This window comes from Hylobates moloch, unplaced genomic scaffold, assembly GCF_009828535.3.
Source record: "Hylobates moloch isolate HMO894 unplaced genomic scaffold, HMol_V3 SCAFFOLD_17, whole genome shotgun sequence".
NCBI lineage: Eukaryota > Metazoa > Chordata > Mammalia > Primates > Hylobatidae > Hylobates > Hylobates moloch.
Window position 1 is genome coordinate 35,549,192 of NW_026652292.1, and position 21,871 is coordinate 35,571,062.

Sequence of the window (21,871 nt, forward strand, 5' to 3'; positions counted from 1 at the left end):
TGCTTCTACAAGCCCCTATGTTACTTCCTCTTAGAGTGATGAGAACTACCATTTAGTGGGGGGTGAATACATGTGCTTTGTTCTATATTGTCCCGTCTCATTCTTACAGTAGTTCTAAAAGAATGACATGATTTAACCCCATTTCACAAGAAAGGAAAATGAGGCTGGAACTGCAGGGGGATGGCATGGCCAGAGCATGAGAACTGGGTTTAAATCCTAGCCAGAATTGTCATGTGCCTTAAACATGGAATTTGTAAAATGCCTGTCTGGTGTACAATATGGGTTCAATATATGGAAATTATTATTAGAACTGTTAGGTAGCAACTCCAGGCCTTGAATATGCTACCTAACACTTCTAGGAACTGTGAGCACAGGCAGGCAAACTCAGGTGTATCTGGGGCTCTGAAGTCCAGAAAATGTCTCATTTCTTTTTGTATCCCTGCATCACCTAGACCAGGGCCTGGCTCCCTCAGGATTCTAATATATGCTTGGGGAATGAGGGCAGGCACTCAGATGAATACTGTGCATAGTGATTTTACAAGAAATGGTGCCCTCAGCAAGAGTTTCTCTCCATACCAAACTGTAGGGCATGTGTATTTGCAGGGTGGGAGGCTAGGGATTTAGGCAGGAGCAGAAAAGCTAACAAGAGCAGCAAATTCCAACTTGAATTTTGTGACTTTAATTTACCTCCCTTATCTGAGTTGTTGGAAACTGCTTGCTTTCTACCTTTCCTCCCTTTGCCACTTTTCTACCACCCCTGACTTCCTCAAATCCTCAAGCAATTCCTGAAGGCAAGAGGCAGGAAGACAGCAGAACAAGGGAGAATTTGGGAGCTTGGGGGAGGGAATAGGAGAGAATGGGTTCTTCCCTGAACCTTCAGAGAGATCAGAGTTGTAGAGGACCCCAAACGTCAGTACAAGGGGCATAATTATGGCAGTACCAAGAACAAAAATTTGCCCCCTAACTGAAGGAAGTCTGGCTCTGTGGAAGATGCCTTTTATTCTAGACTTAATTCCATATCATATAATGTATATTCTAGATTTATAACAGGAGGTTACATAGCTGAGTGACTAAGCACAGACTTAGGAGCCAGGTGGCCTGGGTTTGAGTCTTACTAGCTATTTAACCTTGGACAAAAGACATCAAAATTCTTTGGGCTTAGTTTTCTCACCTCCCTAATGGGAATAATAATGTGTAGCCATAGGACTGTTAGGAAAATTAAACAACTTCCTATGTGTAAAACACTTTAAAGAGTACCTGGCACATTGGAGGATTTCTGATTTTTATAAATCAGGTGAAATGTTAGACATTCTCTAGTCCCTTCTCTCGCTGCATCGGTGAGGAAATGGAAAGCAAGAGTTTTAAGTGGTATCCTACTTACGTGGCAACTTTATGTCTTGGATTTCATGGGGGGAAACCCATGAAATACCCCAGCCCATTATCAAACTCAATGTCCTGGTTTTGGTTTAGAAAATATGGAAGTGGTAGATTTGGATTGGAACGTAAGTCTCTCAGCTGCCAACCCAGACCCAGGAAGCAGTGCAATGTCAAAGTTAATAGCACAGGCTCTGGGGTTATGACTTGAGTTCAAACCTTGACTTTGCCATTTTGCTAACCACGTGATCTAGCATGGTAGTTATCCTCTCTGAGGCTCAGTTTTCTACATCTTTAAAATGAGAATAATAACAGTATCTATAGCTCACAGGGTTTTTGTTTTAAAATAAGGATTAAACGGGCAAAGGCATGTAAAATTCTTAGATAAGAATTGCATGTAATATATATGTAATAATTATCTGCCATCTCTGTTTTTCTAATTTGCTAGTCAGAAAACATTATTTTCTCTATGTGACCAAATTCCGAAGTTGCAATCATTAATGTTATGTCCTAATTTTAAATTAAAGTAGCTAGAACTAATGTACTCTTGGATAACATAATAGAGTTAAGATATTTCAGTTTGGTTTACCTACAGTGTGAGACTTTTCACCGGATGTTGAAAGATGGGGAAAGAAAGAGCAAGTTCCTATGCAGGACATCTTAGAGCCCCTTAGCCACTAATATGTCTGGCAAATCAGTAGCCTGAACTTTGCAACTATCTAATCACTAATATTGACTTCTTAGCTTCAGAGATTGTTTAATCATGATCACTGTTAATAAGTTTAGTAGATAAAATAATAAGTTTAGTAGACTCGCCCTTAATTGTAATAATAATAGGTAGATTTTTTTCTTTAAGCATAATGATAGAAAAAGCAAAAATGATTTTTAAAATGGACATTCTTTCATTCTGATTTCATTGTAGATTGAATATCTATTCAATTATCTGGTACTTTTATTTTTACTTAAAAAAGGGTAGGGGTAATATATTCTTGCGTGATAGAGTGAAAAGTAAGCCTTCTACAACTCCTTAACTTAGTTCCCCAGTTCTAGGCTAGGCTGATGTCCTCATTTACCAGTACAGTATGAGTTTATACCTGTTGTTCTGGAATAATGATTAGCAATGTTCTTTTTAATCTCAAACTGATCTTCCTTAAATAATAAACTACATGGTGACCTTCCCTAGTTCTCTCTAGAGGCAATCGCTGTCACCAGTTTCCTATGTATGTTGCTAACCGGTGCATATGCAAACATAAACACACACATATTCATTCACACACATACACCCTTCCTTCTCCCACTTTACACACAGATGGAAACATCTCCTCTGCACCTTGCCTTTTTCTAGGGCTGATATTCGGTAGATATACACCAGTACAGGTGGATGTATGATCAGCAACCATTGGGATTGTTTGGTACCTATGTCAGTTCCAGTTGTTAAATATTTTCAATATTCACCCTACTTTTTTCCCTTGCCAGTTGGATCATATTGGTGCATGTTATTTGCAGAACCTTTTTAACTTAGTGATACCAAGATTGGGCTTCTACTTATTCATCAGAGGATATATTTCACAATCTGGAAGACATCAGAGTTTATGATGTTTTAGTAAAACAAAAATTTCATTTGCAATTTCTTCTCCAAAGCCATTTGAAGCAATTTGTTATTATTTCTACCTGCTATCTATCCATATAATGCTTAGTCCAGATTACTCACAAACATTGCTCACAAACACAGATTTAATAGTAGAAAATCTCTTCATAGAAATTAATTTCCTTTAGCCCGCATATATTTTGCCTTTCCTCAGAATTATGTCTCTTCAATGGTATAAACTTTCACATTTGCCCCAGACCTTGGGAAAATGTCTGTTAACAAAAATGCTTTTGTTACATCCTCTAGATTGACAGTTAACAAACCCAGTTTTCAGAAAATCTTTTTGAGTTTTAGCAATCTGCATAAAAGTAATGAACCAAGTAAACCATTAAAGGCTGAGATGGCATGAAGGACAGACATCCCATCTTTTCTGTTCCTAGAAAGAAAATTGTCCCTTTTGTAGTCAGTTCATCTACATAGTTTCATTTGGAAAACTAAAAATATATTATCTCTGTTATTGGGAACAGGATTTTGTTTTGTTTTAGTTTCATTGTTATATTACTCATGGTTTTAAATATTTCTTGGATATTATGCTAATCTAGTGGTTCTTAACTGGAGGTGGGGTGGGTGGGGGAATTTCCCCCCCGGGGGATGTTTATCAATGTCTGGAAGCATTTTTGACTAAAATGACCAGCCAGGGAAGGGGTTGGGCAGAGGCCAGGGATGCTGCACTTCTGTCCTATAGGAGAGCCTCCTACAAGAAAGAATTATCAGTCCAAAATGTGGATAGTACCAAGGTTGAGAAACCCTGAGCTAATTGTATTGTTCTTGAATTACTGAAATTAACTTACCCGGAAGTCTGCTTTTAATTTTTTTTTACCATAGACTACACTCTTAACACCTACAAATGACTGTATAGAAACTAAATGAGCCACTACTAGCAATGGTTTTTAAAGTTGCCCACATTTGAAAGTCTCATCTTTAGCATGTTCTTTAAAATACAAAAGAAATAAAACTTCCATAAATCATAGGTAACTAATGAATTTAAAATGACTTCGAAGCCAGATTTTACCTCCTTAAGATATGTTTGTGTCACTTTTGCAATTAAAGCAAGAGGAGAATGAATCTCTGCTGTGGCTGCTGTTACTCTTCCCTATATAAAGCCCATAAAAAAGGGAATAAAATGGCTTCATTTGATTGCATGTAATGCTTCTAATCATGGTGGAGGCAGTAAATGAATAAAATAGTTTACCCAAATCGGTTTTTCAGAAAATCTTTGATAATTTTTTTACCAAACGTGGAGTTTCTTTATTGTTAGTTATGTTGAGATAAAGTCGTTTGTTACCCGTAACTGCTGGTTCTTCTTATGGAACAAAATTTGTTTCTGCCACTGCCACCATTACCCATAATAGGACCCCAGTACAGTGATGTCAGAGGACAACAAGAGGCTGTGAGGGCACTCATGAGTACAGGAGAAAAGGTTCCAGGAAGGCAGCCCTCATCCTGCCTAAGGCTTCAGAGATTGTAGCCAGGGCGGGTGAAGATGGTGCGCTGGTTAGGAGACCCAGCTTCTGTGGGGGTGATGCCTTTTGTTCCTCAAACTTAGGACCTGCTTTACCAAGGCCTGACCAGGAGGAGTAACAAAAACACTGAGGAGACAGAATGTTCTCCCCTAAGCTGGAGAAACTTACCATCTTTGAGGCAGGAAGCACACTGGCAAAAATTTGTAATAGATTCAAGCAGTTCAAATTTTTATAGAGCAATAGGATTCTGCATTACTGGTTTGCGTTGCCTAGATTAAAGAAAATAACACATATGTCCCCCATGACCAAGCCCTCCATCCCTTCTCATCACACACAACACACACACAATGCACACACACACACACACACACACACACACACAGTGTTTTCTCTTTAAAGAGACTTGGTCTGTTGTACCCAGTAAACCTGGAAAAGGGAATGGTTTTAATCTGAAAATAAACTTTCATAAAACTCTTTACTATTAGAAATTACCTCAAAACTACTCCAACTTAAGAGTTAACGGTTGCTGGCTGAAAATACTGTACTCCTGACGAGACCTTTCACAAGCATCGTACATAACAAGCTCCACTATAGATGATAGAATGGCAGTGATCTTTTTTATCCCGATTAACACTGTTCAAATATGTTTTTCTTTTTTTGAGATGGAGCCTCCCTCTATCACCCAGACTGGAGTGCAGTAGCGCGATCTTGGCTCACTGCAATCTCTGCCTCCTGGGTTCAAGCGATTCTTTGCCTCAGCCTCCGAGCAGCTGGGACTACAGGCATGCACCACCATGCCTGGCTAATTTTTGTATTTTTAATAGAGATAGGGTCTCACCATGTTGGCCAGGCTGGTCTTGAACTCCTGACCACAGGTGATCCACCACCTGCCTCAGCCTCCCAAAGTGCTGGGATTACAGGCATGAGCCACCGCACCCAGCCTATTTAGATTCTTAATGAATTATAATTTACATGTGTGTTCTCTGTTTCCCTAAGGAGATGTAAAAGCAGGAACCTGGTTTTATTTTTCCTCCTCAACAGCAATTCCCTCCCCGGCAAACAAGCAGACACACCCCTGATCCTGGCGCGTCTCTTTCCATAATATGCATTGAACATACTGGCTGATGGACTGAGTTCACTTAAATTTCACCTTCATTGGTCATACGGATGGGAGTGGAGGAGACGATTTTCTTAGCTCCTTTGTTGACCTGCAGTTGTGATTTAAGCACTTGCTAATAGAATATCTATTTCATTGCAAATGGGCTGTGATGCATTCCAGTGGGCTGAGCCTCTGAGGCTGGAGAGAGCACCAGGCCCCTCTCTTCAACAGGATGTGGGAACTTGACTCTCGCCGCAAATTAAGTTCTTGGGGCAGGAGCCCTCTGCTGCAGGCTCTGGGCGAAGGCATGGGTAGGAGGACCTGGTTGCGGAAGCAGCGGTGGTAGCCCTGATTGTGACAACCCCTGTATGTTTTTCTGTAACTTGTGAAGGTGGGGATGGAACTGCAACAACCCCAGCGATGCCCTGTCTGCTATGGCCTTGCACTGTGAGGTGTCATGTGGAAGGAAACACCTGACTTAAATGGGGACTTTCTGGGTGGTGTGTGTGCCCCGCCAGGTCCCCTCGGACCTTGGCAGAAAAACCACCACAGATGTCGCTGTGCATTATCTCCTGGTCTGGTATTATTCCGAGCACTGATGATCCGGATCCTTCTCCTGTTTCTACTGTGTTATCTCTTCCAGAGTGAATTAGAGCAGAAGAAGCAAGATAGCCTAGCAAGTAGTAAAGCTTTGATGGTGATGGTCCACTTCCCAAATGCTGGCGCCTTGTATTCTCTATAAGGCATGTGCATCAGTTGGATTTTTGTGTGCCCCCTGTTTTTAGAATCAGGAGCTTGACAATCATCATCATTCTACAAATTCGAACCTTCAACATTCTCTTCCTGGTTATCCTACAAAATAGCTCCTGTACGAATAGTTTTGACTTTGCCATGGCCTCTGAGGGCTTAAGCATAAATGGATAAGGAAGTTAAATACAACTTTCTAGCTGGGCTCTAGTGCATTCCTGTGGTCCTAGGTACTCAGGAGGCTGAGGTGGGAAGACCGCTTGAGCCCAGGGGTTTGAGTTCAGCCTGAGCAACGTGGCGAGACCCTGTCTCTAGTATAAATATATACATATAAATATATATGACTTTCTATGTGTTTCTGAGGTTTGTTTTGCTATATGTTTTTGAGTTCTTGATGTGGATAGAATGGCGATAGGTGTAGAGAATATAGAGTGAGATGTAGATAGTACTGAACAACAAATGGTCCTAAAATCACTTATTTTTCTTATTCTATTTTATAATTTTTTATAGCAAATTTAACTTACATTTGTTTAGGATAATTCACTCAGCCTGCATGAGCTGAAAATACCAAATTAGAAAATAGTTTTTCAGGAATTTACATTTTGACTAACGAACTTGTAGATAATTGAAAAATGTTTTCATAGATATCTTATTAGTGGCTTTTTTGGTTCTTAGGCTAATAGTTGATGTACACTTCATAATACAATATAAATTCTTTCATTTTTTCTGTTCCTCCAACCACAAAGAGAGACCTAAGTTTCAACTACTATTTCTTTTTTTTTCTTTCTTTCTTTTTTTTGAGACGGAGTCTTGCTCTGTCGCCCAGGCTGGAGTGCAGAGGCTCAGTCTCGGCTCACTGCAAGCTCCGCCTCCCGGGTTCACGCCATTCTCCTACCTCAGCCTCTCCGAGTAGCTGGGACTACAGGCACCCGCCACCACGCCTGGCTAATTTTTTGTATTTTCAGTGGAGACGGAGTTTCACCATGGTCTAGATCTCCTGACCTCGTGATCCACCCTCCTCGGCCTCCCAAAGTGCTGGGATTACAAGCGTGAGCCACCGCGCCCGGCCTATTTCTTATGGTTGTTCTATTTTCATGTACACCCCAACAAAAACTTTATTTTGCTAAGGACATTTGAAGTCCGAAATAAAAATTCTTGATGTCTGGGAAAGATACTGTTTGTCAAGGGAAAAATAGAAATATTATGCTTCCTTTTTTTTCCTCAGCCTTCGTGTCACTCCCAACAAACATGAAAACATAGACACACAGAGACACACGCTCCTGGGTGGTAAATTTCTTTTCTACACTCAACATGATGTTAGAAACTGAAAGTTTATTGTCTACATGGAGTGAAGTGGGGGTGGAGGAATGAGGCTATCTGTGGGGTTTTCTAGAGACTTCCTTCCCAGCATGCGAAAAGATCTGTGTGAAAACTGCTAAGAAGAGGAAGAACTCAACGAGCTAACCAAGACATGTGGCAGCAGCTGGGCACAGTGGGTGGCTCAGGCCTATAATCCCAGCACTTAGGGAGGCTGAGGAAGGAGGATTGCTTGAGGCCAGGAGTTTGAGGCTAGCCTGGGCAACAAAGCAAGACATCATTTCTAGAAAAGAATATGCAATATTAGCCAGGCACAGTGGTGAGTGCCTGTAGTCTTAGCTACTCTGGAGGCTGGGGTGGGAGGATTGCTTGAGCCCAGGAGGTCAAAGCTGCAGTGAGCCATGAGTGCACCACTGTACTCTAGCCTGGGTGACAGAGCATGACCTTGTCTCAAAAAAAAAAAAAAAAAAGGCATGTGGCAACTTCCAGTCAATGAGAGATCCAGAGTTTGATTTGAGGAAAGTGAAAGCTATACATTAGAAATGGAAAGCTATGGAAGATTCCACAAAGAGAACTAGATAATATTTTGAAAGCTTACTCTACGGAATATGCCAATGTGGGATATCCTCCCTGCCTCCAACCCTCCCCCTTGTTCCCATTCCGTTTCTTCTCCTTTAGAGCTTTGAAGAAAATGCATTCGGTATTCAGTAATCAGGATTAAATAATATAAGCACCTCACACCTCTTAGTTCACTTTTTCTGATAACTGCACAATAACAAGACTCTGCCATAAGATGAGCATCTTTTCTCACCTTTGTTATAATGGTGCTCTTCACTTTGGGTTGCACTTTTTCTCATTAAAATTGTGATGTTTTCAATTTCAAATTTTCCATGGTGTTCACCCTGCTCTTAGCACCCAGCCACTCTCTTTTCCCAGGCACGCTTCTCTTCCCAAAGCACTTCATGGCTTCAGCTGCTCTGGGTTCTCACTTGTCCATTCATTCATGGATTCATTCATTTTCTTCTGAGTGTTCTAGAGACTCCTTGCTTACGTGCTAAATCTAGCGCGTGGCACTTTGCTATGATCTAGATTAACATCTTTGTTTTACTAAAAATGCTTTTCTTGGTGAAGAAATCACCTTTACACGCCCCCTGCCAAAAAAGAAACCCCAACTCTACATATACTCATATAATTATCAAAAAATTCTAGAGTTTAGTAGTTTATACCCATTCCTAATTTCATTATTAAACTAATAATCACATTGTAAAAGAAAATTTCACATATAATATCTCATTTGATCCTCCCAAAGCCCAATTAGTTTTTAGTGTTATTAATATATAACCATAAACTGAGTCACCTAAGCCTTAGCAAGTGGTAGGATCAGAACCAAACCCAGGTTCTGATTCTAAATTCTGTGCTCACCCTATATGCCATAGGAACCAGTACTTTCATTGTCTTTCTCATATAGTTACTAGTTTAAGTTCTCAGCTCACACACAAAACTTTTTGGCAGTTTCTTATTCTAATCCAAAATGTTTCCCACCTAACTCTAACAATTGACCTCCTGTCCAAGAATCCCTTGTCACTGCAAGGGATGTGATAACATTTGTCCTACTTATGGTTGTGATCCTGGCAGATCTGAGATGAGCAAGGAAACAGAGCAAGGCATGGGGTTTATAGGGCTCGAGGCCAAAACATCCTGATTGACTTTGCGACATCGTGGGCAATCTGAAAGGGGAAACAACTAAGAGAAGACAAACAATTCCGTTTGTTTTAAAAAACATTTAGTCTCTGTGTGTGTGTTGGTGTGGGGGTGAGGTGTTTAGGTAGATGACTATATTAGAGCTTTTTTAGCCCAACCCTGGCTCCAAACAGCTGCCCCTTAGAGTTGCTTACATGAACCATCTAACTGGTAGTTTAGGGACCCAGGACACCATTCTGGTTCATTCATTGTCTGCCTGAGATGGTGCTTATTGTTCATTTGGCTGCAGCCTCAAACTTGTTACTGGAGGTGGTTGAAGAGGGGTATAAACAGATACTACAGGAGAAAGAAGTTATAATTTGGGAAGTCCCATGGCAAAAATCAGATTGATAACAACGCATTTATATATAATAAGTTCGTCTGAATGAAAAAGTGAAAAAAGTGTTAACTTCTTTGGTTAGTTCAAAGAACAACAAAAAATGAAACACACCAAAACCCTTTCCTGTGTTATGCTTTTCTAAATACTAAATGGTTTTCAAAAGAAAGTACCACAGAGAGAATCATCTATTATTTCCAGATAGATTTTTCTTTTAGTTAAAAATTTAAACCAAAATGAGATACTACTTCACATCCATTTGAATGGCTATAATAATAATAAAAAAAGCAGAAAATAACAAGTGTTGGACAGGATTTGGGGAAATTGAACGCTTGTGCACTGCTGGTGGGAACCTAAAATGGTACAGCTGCTATGGAAAACAGTATGGTGGTTCTTCAAAAAATTAAGCATAGAATGACCAGATGATCCAACAATTCCACTTCTGGTGTATACCCAAAAGAACTGAAAGCAGGGACTTGAGCAGATATGGGTAGATCCCATGTTTATAGTAGCATAATTTACAATACCAAAAGGTGGAAGCAAACCAAATGTCTGTTGACAGATAGAGGGATAAACCAAATGAGGTTTATAATACAACAGAATGTTATTCAGTCTTAAAAAGGAAGGAAATTCTGACATTCGAGGAGAAACCTTGAAGACATTACACTAAGTGAAATAAGCCAGTCACGAAACAACAAGTACTGGCCGTGTGCCGTGGCTCATGCCTGTAATCCCAGCATTTTGGGAGGCCAAGGCAGGCAGATCACTTGAGGTCAGGAGTTTGGTACCAGCCTGGCCAACATGGTGAAACCCCATCTCTACTAAAAATACAAAAATTAGCCAGGCATGGTGGTGCAAGCCTGTAATCCCAGCTTACATGGGAGGCTGAGGCAGGATAATCACCTGAACCCGGGAGGCGGAGGTTGCAGTGAGCCAAGATCGCGGCACTGCACTCCAGTCTGGGCAGCAGAGCCAGACTCTGTGTTAAAAAAAAAACAAAATTATTGTGTGATTTCACGTATATGATGTACCTAGGATAGTCAAATTCATAAAGGCAGAAAGTAGAATGGTGGTTGCCAGGGGCTGGAGGGAGGAGGGAACAGGCAATTAATGTTTAATGGATATAGAGTTACAGGTGGGAAAGATGAAAAAGATCCTGAAATCGATAGTGGCAATGTTTGCACAACAATGTGAATGTATGTAATGCCACATTTTACCCTTAAAAATGGTTAAAAGGGCACATTTTATATTATATATATTTTACCATAATTAAAAATGCAGTAAGAATGTTTAAAAAAAAGTGTTTGAAGAATTATAAAATTAAATTAAATGTAACAGTGGATCAATGTCAAACATCTAATATGAATAAAATAATAAAAAATCCATTTGAGAAATATAAGCACAACTCTCACTGACTTTTTTTTTTTTTGACCGATAGGGTAAATAAAAATATTTTGAGTGGTTTTCATTGCGATGACGATGGGGAAATGACGAGAAGCGCATTGTGTGGTAGGATCACCTTGGGGGATGTTTTTTTAAAGCAACACTTGCTGTGTGGCCCAACCCACCCTGCTGTGCTCCTCTCAGGGGTCTTTAGGGAGACTCACCAGCCCAGCCAGCCAGCCAGGGGTGCAAGGGGAAGGGTGTGGCATCCTGTGGTGTATTCAGAAGCAAACGTTGTTAAAAACCAGTGGGATCCTGGATCTGTCTTACTCTTATCCTCACATCTTCCTTGACCAATTACTACCAAAAGAGTGGCAGAAATTCAGTGGCAAGGATGGGGGCACCTTTTGGAGGGGGTACCCTGATTTAGCACGAGTGAATGGGATTGGAGTGCAGATGTTGGTTGCTTGTCTATAAATTATGCCCATGTATATGCCAAAAAGATACGTCCATGTATCAGAACCTGTGAATGTGACCTTATTTGGAAAAAAGGTCTTTGCAGGTGTAATTAAGGATCATGCAACGGAATCATTCTGGGTTATGTAGGTAGCACTACATCCAGTGACAAGTGTCCTTAGAAGATACAGAAGAAGAGACAGCAGAAGAGGAGAGGGCCATTTTACAAGAGAGGTAGAGGTTTTAGTGATGCAGCCACAAGTCACGGAATCCCTGGAACCACCAGAAGCTGGAAGAGGCCAGAAACGAATCCTCCCCACCATGCCTCCAGAGGGAGCATGGTTCTGCTGACACCTTGAGTTTGGACTTCTGGCCTCCAAAACTGAGGGAGAATAGATTTCTGTTGTAAGCTACCTAGTTTGTGGTACTTTGTTACAGAAACCACAGGAAAATAATACATGCCCTTACAAAACTCCCAAATTAACCTTTTTTCGTGTGTGTATATAATACAATTTTTAATATTGTGTATATTTTTATTAGCATATATTAGAAATCTCTAATATAAAAATAGTGGTATGCATGTTGTTAAAATTCTACCCGCAGCTCCCTCCTTTGTTCACTCTTTTGTTTATTTGTTTTTAAATTTTATTTTAAGTTCTTTCTGGGATACATGTGCGGGATGTGCAGGTTTGTTACACAGGTAAATGCACGCCATGGTGCCTTGCTGCACCCCTTAACCCATCACCTAGGTATTAGGCCCCACATGCATTAGCTATTTATCATGATGCTCTCCCTCCCCCTGCCCCGCAACAGGCCCCAGTGTGTGTCGTTCCCCTCCCTGTGTTTGTGCTGGATTTCTACAAATATCCAACAGTCTATGTGGATGAAGTTTAGGAAGAAGGGAAGAAAGACTGTTTCTTGATCATTTTTTGCTTCACCACCATTTGTTGCCATATTAGAGGTGACATCCCAGCTGGGATTATCCCTGGCTTGGAATGACTGAGTTGGGGATTAGTCACAGGCAGCAGGTGAGTTTGGTGGCATTTCACCTGCACTTAGAAGCAAAGTCATCCACTGCTCTGACCAACTCACAAGGCACAGGCTGCAGCAAAGTGATTAACAAGGTTATGTATTGGATTTATATAGCTGTATGGTTTTCCTGGTTTCTTATCTGTTTAGAGAGGCTGATTAGTAGAGGTAGAAAAACAAGACAACCACTGAGCTTTCCAAATTTATCAGAGAAACCCCAGACCAGCTTCTGATGGGGGAATATTACTTGACTTCCAGAGCTTCCCACTGGATTTTCATTCCTGCCCAAAGACATTCTTGGTTTATTCCTAGTGACCAACAGAGAGCATTCCAACAATCACTTCTTATCAGTCGGCAACTATATAATAAACACCTGGGACATGCTTGGCCCTTTGCTTTGGAAAAAGAAAGGAGACAAATGGGCCTCAAAGGTAGAACAATTTCAATTGGAAGCCTGTACAAGGTTTAGAAGCACAATGTTTGAGAAACAAAAAAATCCTTAAACATTAGAGAACCAAGGTCCTTCATTTTACAAAAAGAAACTGCGTAAGGGATCTGTCCAAGGTCACACGGTTGGGCTAAAATCTGGGTCTCTCCCTTGCTCATCCTCTGAGCTTTCCACTGCGCTATGCTGTCTGACCTGTGGGGTGCCAGCTTCTACAGCAGCTTGCTCTTAAAAAACAGTCACAACAAGAACAGAGGGCAACCCTGATTGCCTTCTGGGCCAGGTGTTGTGCTAGGAGCTTTTCAGGGATCACCTCATAACAGGTCTATGGAGACGTTACTATTATCCCCATTTGACAGATAAAGAAACTGAGTCATGGAACCATTTAGGAACTCACCCAAGGCCCACAGCTGGTGCGTGGCAGAGACCACCTTCAAGCTCAGGATCTTGATTCTGGAGTCACAGTCTTAACCGCAACCTCTGGAACCACAGCCCAAACCCGCCAGCGAGCCATGGTTCACCCTCTTCAATTTCTTGTAGAAATGTTCCTTTACAGCAGCCTCTAGTAACACCTCACACAAGTGAAATATCATTTCTACATCCCTGACCTCTCTCTCGTTAACATATTGTGTAAATGGTGGAAAATGTGGTTTTTAAAGCACATTGAGGCTGGTAAAAGCTTCAAAGCCACCGCCTGCACTTACTCTTTGGACCACTAGATGTCAGTGTGATTGCTCTATGAAGAAGCCATAACTTGCAAGGTGCAGCATTGCACCAGAAATCAGCTACAGTGAGCTTCCAAGCCTCTGGACTCCAGCAGAAGCTGGGGGCAATTTGAAGCCCAATGGTAGTAAACAAATGATGGACATGACAGTCAGGCAGTGTGGATTTCAACCTTTACAATAATTTCTCAAGGGAAATGGAAACCTTTTTAGCCTTTCCTTTTTGAAACAGATGGTCAACTTTTCCATGGGGTGCCTTAAGTGCACCATAACTCCTTTGATATTCAGGATCCCCTTTAATGGCACATCATAAAGCATGTGGTTTTATTGGAAAGAGCACCCTTATCCTCCTCCCCCTCACCTATCACTTATGATTAATTATTTAAGGCATTGGACTATTTGAAGTGTGTGTGTGTCTCACCTTGCATGGGGACGTTTTGCTCTACCTAAAACCTCCGGTGGCATTCCCATAGCATGGGCAGAAAAGCACAGCCACAACTTCACCCTTCCGGCGATAAACCCATCTGTTTTCCACAGGGAATTATTTGTATTTAATGCAAAAATATTTAAAATGGTGAATATTAATAATCTATTATTTTACATTAGTATTCAAAAAGTGTATATAGTTTTATCCCTTCAACAACTCCATGAGATAAGTTCTATTATTATCCCCATGTTTAGATGAGAAAACTGAGACACAGAGAGGTTAAGTGGCTCTCCCAAAGTCACACAGCTAATAGAAGGCAGAGTCAGAGGCCCATTTCTATTAATTACTTCACCGCAAATCAAGTTAAATGGGGGGAAAAGACTTTGTGAATTTTTCAGAAGAATCAGCAATGTATACAAGAGAGCCAAAGGCTCCGATGAAAATTTGGAGTTGCTGGTTGCTTTGAAAGGCCTCCTTGGCTGATCTGCAGCTGTTTGTCATCATTTATCCAGTTTGCCAGGATTCCTTCTGAGAAGGCATAACTGATGGCAGTATAGTCCCTTTCTTTAGTCTACGTAGAAATCTCATGTGAATCCTCACCTCCTGACAGGTTTGGAGGAAATTGAAAGTTACTCTTTCTCATCAAAAGGATGGACACATGTTTGTTAGGAACCAGGATGAAATAAATCATCTGTGCCCAGCTCTGTTGGCAATAAAACCCTGTTTCTGGTTTCACTGCAAGACATTATTTAACGCTAGTGGCACCAGAGGTTCCAACAAGAACACATGAGAAGCCTTATCCAGTTACGAAAGAGCAAGTGACAGACACATTCCCGGCCACATTTTTATCTGCTTATCATCCTTTTGGATACTCAACTACAAAGGCTGAGTTTTAGTGTCTCCTGTTCATCTCTTTTGCTATTTTCCAACAGAACATGCGTTTCCTTCAGTTATTCAGCTAGCACAGTCTGTGCTGCCAGAATTTGGAAGTGGTGCTTTTTTCCTGCTATAAAAAATTACACATTTATTTGAAAGAAGAAACCGAGGCATAGCTGTTACCTGACTCCTGCCGAAGGCGGCAGAAAGATGGCCTCCTTTAGTGGATCTTCCTGGGCCAGGGTCTGGGCCCCACTCACTTCTGGCTGTTGCATCTGCTCTGCATGTGGAACTCAAGAACTGTGGAGCTTTCTGATGCCTGGCAGGGTTTTGTCCAGGACAGTGGTTGAGTGAGCCACACCTCCCTCCCCCGACCAGGCAAACTTAGACAAGAAAAGTTCTATTATGCCCTCAGGATATTGAGTAAGAAGGAGGAGAAAGGGGAACTTAAAAGTGTCTGCTCAGCCTGGATACTTCTGCTAACATTCCCACCAAGCATGTGATATTTAAAAGGGTAAAACTAAAACAAGGTTCTCCTGCCTGCCACCATGTTTATTCAAGAGGAAGAAGCTGTAAGTTCTTTGGACTCGTAATCTTCCCACACACCCAGGAGTGTCACCTGCAATGGGGGCCAAAGGGGGATGCTTACAATTAGAAAGGTCCACGGGAGCATGTGGAATATTTGGAACCTAATTGCACCTGAGTTCAGGAGGTAAAGTGGGATGCTTGACCGTATCAACTGAAGAGTGGTCACTCATGTGCTGGAAAGCCCACTAGACTCACTCTGTCAGCTCTCTGTTAGACTATTCTTCAGGCTGGAAGAAATGGAGTATTTAGATGATAATCCATGTGAAAAGACTATCAATGGGGCTGAGCGTAGTGGGTCATGCCTGGAATCCCAGTACATTGGAAGGCTGAGGCAGGAGGATTGCTTGAGACCAATCTTGACAACATGGTGAGACCCTGTCTCTACAAAAACAAAAAAAAAAATTAGCCAAGTGTGATGGTGCTTGCCTGTAGCCCCAGACACTTGGGAAGCTGAGGTGGGAGGATTTCTTGAGCACAGGAGTTCAAGGCTTCAGTGAGCTATGATTGCACCACCATTGCACTCCAGCCTGGGTAACAGAGCAAGATCCTGTCTGAAGGAAAAATAAAAGAAGAAGAAAGAAAGACAGAAAAAAAAGAGAAAGAAAGAAAGAAAAGAAAAGAAAAGAAAAAAGAAAAGAAGAGAAAAAAGAAAAGACAAGAAAAGAAACCCCCCAAAACAGAGGCTACCATTGGGACTAAATGAGATTTTAACAAATTGTGATTGTGAAATTAACCTCCCCCATCTTCCTTCTACTCATTCATTCATAAACATCAGACACTTACTGTGTGGGTCAAGCACTGGCCAAGACTAGAAAGATGGAGAAGACAAGGATTTTCCGCTTTGTGGCTTATAATCTTATAGATATTATGCCAGAGATGGTCACTTTCCTCCCCGTATGATTTTCCCTTTTTATAGAGTAGTAAGGTCAGCAAACTATGGCCCACGTGCCAAATCTGGCCTGTGGAATGTTTTGTACAGACCTCAGGCTAAGAATTTACATTTTTTAAGAATTGTAAGAAAAGGGAGAAGAAGCAAAAGAAGACAATGATGATAACAATGCTGATGACAACAATGATGATGACATGGCTGAGACCGTATATGGCCTGAAATATTTACTATCTAGTCCTTTGCAGAAAAAGTTTGCCAAAAGTTTAGGATGCTTATTCTATCCTAAGAGATCTCTGGCTTTTTACCTGGCCCACAGCTACACAGGATAAGGCATTTTCTAGTCCCTCTTGACATTAGGTTTGGCCATACGGTTAAGTTTTAGTCAATGGGATCTATGCAGAAGGGATCTATGTAGCTTCTTGGTGTGTCCTAAAAGAGGGCCCCATCATGCTTTCCCTCCCAGCTGGCTGGGATGCTGTGGGGGCCTGAGCTCTTCTGATCCAGTGATGACTAAGGTAATACTCTAGGCATGACAGAGCCAGGAGATAGAAAGACCTGGCCCCCAACACATCTTTGCTGGATTTTGCTAGATGGTTATAAAGAAGGGAACAGGAGGACAGACATTTAACTTTTAAAAATCAGTGTTATGTTGTGTCTCTTTTGCTGCAACCAAACATGTATTATAACCACTATAGAGATAGACACTGTATAACTAACCATGACACACTGTGATGAGTATTAAGCTCAAAGTATGAATAAAGGCCTCTGGAAATACCCAGGAATATGTAATTCCTTCTGCATGGGGGCAGAAGAGTTGAGGAAGACTTTACCTAACATGGGACAGTTGATCTTGGGCCATGAAGGAAGCCTAATTGGAATTTGGGATTACTTGTTTTTCTTCTCCTCTCTGCCAACCTCTCTCAGATGGCCAAAACAAAATAAAACAGAACAATCCACTGGGTGAGGTGGCTCACACCTATAATCCCAGCACTTTGGGAGGCCTAGGAGAGTAGGTCACGTGAGGTCAAGAGTTCGAGACCAGCCTGGCCAGCATGGTGAAACCCTGTTTCTACTAAAAAATCCCAAAATTAGCTAGGCGTGGTGGTGGTGCATACCTGTAATTCCAGCTACTCAGGAGGCTGAGGCAGGAGAATTGCTGGAACCCAGGAGGCGGAGGTTGCAGTGAGCTGAGATTGCACCATTGCACTCCAGCCTGGGCCAACAAGAGCAAGACTCTGTCTCAAAAATAAAATAAAATAATAAAATAAAATAAAATAAAATAATCCACCAAAAGCGAGCAACACGTCCTGTCTTCATGGAGTGTACTGCCCCCTCTCCTTTTTCATCTGGCTAACTCCTGCTCATTCTGCAAAGCCCAGTGTAGATATCATCTCCTTTTGAACTTTGTCCCACAAGACTGGGTAAGGCCTTCTGAGCTCTGGCGTCTTGTACTCTCTTTTAGTTGTTGGAGATATGTCTGTCTTTCTTACTAGATCATGAGTTCCTTAAGGGTTGGTGGTAACTGTGGCTTATTTGTCCTGGATTTCTAGCTTCTAATACATTGCCAGGCACACAGAAGGCACTTTATAAACATTGAATAAATTAATTTATTAGAGGCCAAGGGCAACTTCCTGCCTTGTGGGACTGCTGCTTTTTTTTAATGCATTTGTCCTAGGAAAGGGAAGGTGAGCCCAGCAATTTATATCTCTCACCCTCTGTGTCCTAAAAGTATATACATTTTTAAAAGTTTGCTTTCCAAAAAGGCAGAAATGTACACATTTAGAAAGTTTTAGTTTAAAAAACTGAAAGTTTCATTTGATATGAATGGTCTCTATGCTTAGTAGTCTCTGAAAGGTTTGAAGATTTAATAAAAACAACTAAAATGCTATGAGGTGAGTTTAGTAACATGATGGTATGTTTCTGAAATAAGTGGAAGTACATATACTTGCTCAAATTTATCTTATTTTGAGCTTTTCTTATTATTACATAATAATAAACACTCATTTTTCTATTTTAATAAAATCTTTACTCACAAAGGAAAATTTGCATAATAATATTTGATTACAAGATGATGATGCTGATAATTACATTTGATTCTCCCCTTGTCACTCTGTGTTATGTGTCTTATAATCAATAAAAGAGGGAGGGGAACAACACACACTGGGGCCTGTTGGGGGAGGGCAATGGAGGGGAGAGCATCAGGAAACATAGCTAATGCATGCTGGGCTTAATACCCAGGTGATAGGTTGATAAGTGCAGCAAACCATCATGGCACAAGTTAACCTATGTAACACACCTGCACATCCTGCACATGTACCCTGGGGCTTAAAATAAAATTAAATTTAAAAATAAAAAATAAAAAAATAAAAGCAAAAGCATTGCTTTTGATGCAAACCTATTTTACTACATGCTTTGGCTACAGGCAACCAATTTTCTGAACTGGCCAATTAATGTAAGACTTTTAAGACCCCATATAGTACTAGCATTTTCCCCTATCATTTAGAGGAAAATATAAAAATATGAGGAGCATATTTTCCTTTACATATAGTCCTTCTTGAGATGGTGTTAACAGAAGGTGAAGTTGGAAAGAATTACTTGCATTATGTTTCTCAAGGAAACTAATAATGTAATATTAAGTTATTATTTGAATATGAAGTTTTCATTATTTTTGTGGCTATTCACTAAAGGCCTTCATAAATTACGGGAAACCTGAGCAATTAAATTTAAAAAAATCATTCAAAGGCTTCTTAAATAAAGTTTTTGGTCTTACATCTGCTACAGAATCATAGCTAACACCTCAGTGCTTCTGGATATTTTATTAAACGTTTAGGGCTGCCATTCCCCCATGCAAGAGTGATTCTAAGCAAATGATGAATGTCTCAATGAGTAGCTCATTCTCTGTGGACATGAAAACTAGGTTTCCACTTCCCTATCTGGTGTAGCTCTGTTGTGCAATACAAGGAGATAAAACCCTAGGTAAGAGAATTAGAGTAGGGGTGGGTGTAGTAGAGATGGAGAAGTTCAGCTGATTCTCAACTCACTACTCCCAGTATCAAATATCCGTTTCAGATATAAGAATTTCTGTCTTTAAACCCCAGCCCAAATTTCCTACTGTCCCTATCTCATCCTACACTCCCCTCTTCTCCAGGTGGAGAAACCCTATCCTGTGCTGTCTGCTCAGTATAATGACGACTTTGAGGTGTCAGCCTGTTCATGCCTATCACTTGTCAATATGCTTGCTTCTCTGTCCTCTATATTAAATACTGTACTTATTGTTGTACTTACTAGCAGTTATATTTTTCCACAATTAAAAAAATGATAAAGTTAATATTCTCAAAGGAGTAAATAACACGATGCCGATGGCCATTCCAGCCATCTTTCAAGGAAAGGTGATTTGGTTCTGGTGGCCAAGCCAGCTCTGCTGTGCTAGATAAAAGCCTGCAGTGACTTGCTCAGAAAACAAATCATGATTGTGTTTGAAAGTGAGATGATTTGGCCTCCAGTCAGCCTTTAGCACAGTCCTGATGGTTTCCCTTACTACAGGGATTGGGCATCCTGTGAAGACAGATGGGGGAGGGCTGCCACCTTCTGCTTGCTCACCCAGGGAGTGGCCTCTCAGGCTTCGCCACTGGTCCAGACTAATGAGCAGCAGATGAAGTTCTGATGAGTCCATGCCTTTCTGGAAGCTTGTTGTTGCCCTGCCAACATATGTTGAGTTGTCAAGAGCTCTGTCTTTAAGCCAATCACATCCTGATCACAGTTCATTAAAGGTGTGTATTCCTCTAGTGAGCTCACTGTCTGTTGTCAGAAATCATCCAGTGCCCAAACACATTAGGATGAGAATGGACTGTGTAGGAGAGAAGAAAAGAAATGGGTTCTGCTTATTTTCTTTGACTTTAACAGCTACTTCCCCTTACTCAACTCAACACTCATGCACACGTATCAGAGAAACATTACAATCTGCAAGCTGCAGGACTGGCTCCTATTTAATGTGTAAGAAGTGGCTTTTCTCTACTTTCCTCTCCCTAAATCCTTCTAACTTCGACCTCGTTCCTCTAACCTGCTCATTCTTCCTGCTTTCTTCCAAGTAGGAAACTACTTGGTTAACATCGGAGATTTTTCCACCTGCAAGCTTCTAAAATTCTAGAAATGCATTTATATTACGGAAAGTTATAAGGGACTTGAGTACCTTCCAGAGGTTTTTGCTACATAGAGTTTTATTAGTGGACAAAACCTTATAAAAGATGTCAGCAATCTTTAAGAAGCAGAGGTATGAGAACTGTGTCTGCTTCCCCACTTCGCATCCTTTAGTCTCTTCCTGATTTTCTGCCATGCAGAAGAGTGGTCACTGAAGATTTTTGGTTTTGTATAGCTAGCAGTAAAATATTTTTGAGTATGCACTGCAAAAATGTGAATATTTATTAATGAACCCATATATACATGTATGTATATATATGTGTGTGGTGTGTATGTGTCTGTTAAAACATTTTAATTGACAGAGCACTAGGCTGGGAAGGCTCCAGAGTTTTAGGTTTTTATGTTAGCAAACCAAAGCCCAGTGTAAACAATAAAATAAACTTCGCCAATTAGAATGGCCAACTAACTTCTAAGTAAAGACTTTCCCAGTCAGATACTGCCAACTAACCTCTAACTAGTCTTTTTGCTCTAACCAGTCAAACATATTTTCTTTGTCTTTTTTGTTAGTGCACTTATGAAAACTCACTGCCCATGCTGCTGGGGTGGGGCTTTCTGAATCTCTTGTGGTTCTGATGCTACCCGATTCGTGAATTGTTTTTTATTCAAATAAACTGTTAAATTTATCTTGTACAAAATTTTTCTTTGAACAACATACACATATATTATGAATATACTTTAACCATTATAAAATGCAAACAAAAATAGAAAATAAAGGAGGAAATTTTTAAAATATAAGATTTCTAACAATTTCTCTTCATGCCCAATGAACTGTCTTGAACCCTCCTCCTGAGATATTCACTTTATTTTGGAGGCAACTGGTAAAAAGAGTGGAGAGAGAAAATCATAGCACTAGAAGTAGGCAAAGCATACAGGGATCTTTCAACAAAACCATAATGTTCACCACTGGTTGGTTCCACTTTTTTAATAGTGTTAACAAGTTCCTTTGCTCAGCATGCAAGTGTGCACCAAGCCCACAGTCTGATCCAAGGCTTATTTCGTCACAGCATTTTGCCCCAGCTGCAGGCCTCTCATGGGTCCCTGGTGTACACTTCTGAGGGTCTCACTATGCTCTCCTGGCTAGGTAACCACATAAGAGACATTTTCCCCTGAATGTCCAACAGGCACCATCTACAC

At 40.8% G+C, this 21,871-nt stretch overlaps 1 protein-coding gene across 3 annotated transcripts in view; it reads right to left on the reverse strand.

Moving 5' to 3' along the window:
• Window positions 1-21,871, reverse strand: part of FYB1 (FYN binding protein 1) — a 165,708-nt gene that overhangs the window by 99,670 nt on the left and 44,167 nt on the right. For 2 of the 3 annotated variants that reach the window (XM_058430255.1, XM_058430254.1), the window contains exon 1: window positions 15,247-15,366. The exons of the other annotated variant lie outside the window; for it this stretch is intronic. The gene's annotated coding sequence lies outside the window, so the exon portion shown is untranslated. Of the gene's footprint in view, window positions 1-15,246; window positions 15,367-21,871 lie in introns of those variants that run through there. 3 annotated transcript variants of the gene reach the window in all.